The sequence below is a fragment of the Phaethon lepturus genome, unplaced genomic scaffold (assembly GCF_000687285.1).
Source record: "Phaethon lepturus isolate BGI_N335 unplaced genomic scaffold, ASM68728v1 scaffold42337, whole genome shotgun sequence".
NCBI lineage: Eukaryota > Metazoa > Chordata > Aves > Phaethontiformes > Phaethontidae > Phaethon > Phaethon lepturus.
Genome location: NW_010551911.1, coordinates 22,318 through 23,684, shown reverse-complemented (window position 1 = coordinate 23,684; position 1,367 = coordinate 22,318).

Sequence of the window (1,367 nt, the reverse complement as noted above, 5' to 3'; positions counted from 1 at the left end):
ATTCATTGTTTTTAAATCAAGGTTTACTTGAGAGGAAACGAAGAGAAGCAAACACCATTTAGCCAACACAGGTTTCTAATTAAATTCATGCATTAGCTGCTCTCTAATAGAAAAATTACATTAAGTCAGGTCTTGAAGTGTTTTAGAGCATTCCCTAAAGCTCTGTAGCTGGTCAAAGCTTCCCACTTAGACCAAAAATTTTCCTGTGAAACAAGAACCTGAATTCTTTGGAATGTATATTCAAGGTTTTATTTCTAACTCCTATCTTCAACAGCCATGAAATGATAAATAAATTCCAAAATCAACAGGTTTCAAGTCTTGGAGGATACTTCACTTTTGAGAAAGCCAGCTCCTTACATAAGAAATATTCTGAAAATTATGGACCAACTCTGGGTAACCCCCAACTCACTCATAGCAAACAGTCTTTTACATCATGTACTGCCAAATTAGAGAAGTACTTGACAAAGCCACCAATGAAAAGGAAATGAGCATCACACAAGGCAGCTCTGTCGGACTTTACTTGACCTGAGAGAACAAAGACAAACCCATCCACTTCCTGAACCCCTGCTCTTGGCAAGCATTTGGTCTTTTACTGGCTCCTTCCCTTCCCCAGCTCTTCTCCCCCCTTTATTCTCCTTTGTGCTCCAGTTTAAGTTTCACTCATCCATCCATCCCTGAAGTTATTTGCTCTTACATTTTTGGTTCAAATGAGTTTGTAGACTCAGTCCCTAAACTAAAGGTTTAAGGGCTCTTCTGTTTATCCAACTTCCAATTCACACAGACAAAATTAAAAATAATTTCGATTCAAGTGCTATGTTTTTTCCTTTTTAAAGTGTGAAAGTAGAGTCTCCTCAATCACACAGCAATTGGTTGGAAGCTGACCTGAGCCCATACTGTAATGGAAAAACAACACGATCACTCCACACACATTCATAAAAAAATATTTACCTCATTCATATTTCAAAACGTCCCTGCAAACATTAAAAGACCTGAACCTTATATAGATCCTCACTTTCTTTAAAACCCAAGCAATGTCCTTGCCTTGTGATGGACAAGGTTTGAAAAAATAAGTCATAGAAAAAAGCAAGGGCATGGGCAGGAGCTGCTGCCCCAACCTCTGCTTCAGTGAGGTCCCCTAGCCTTGGTGGCCTAAACCTCAGGCTAGCGTGCCTGTGCAGGTGAGAGCCCCAACCACACCAATTCTTTGGCACAGAAACTAATTGCAAGAATATAGCCAACTACTTTTCCTCACTTGAGCCAACAACTGTTTTCAGTGAAAAAAACATTCATTTTTAAAGCATCACTCTGTTGCTATCCAACAGCTGCAGACAGGACATGCCAGAACACTCTAGGACCAACAGTGCCTC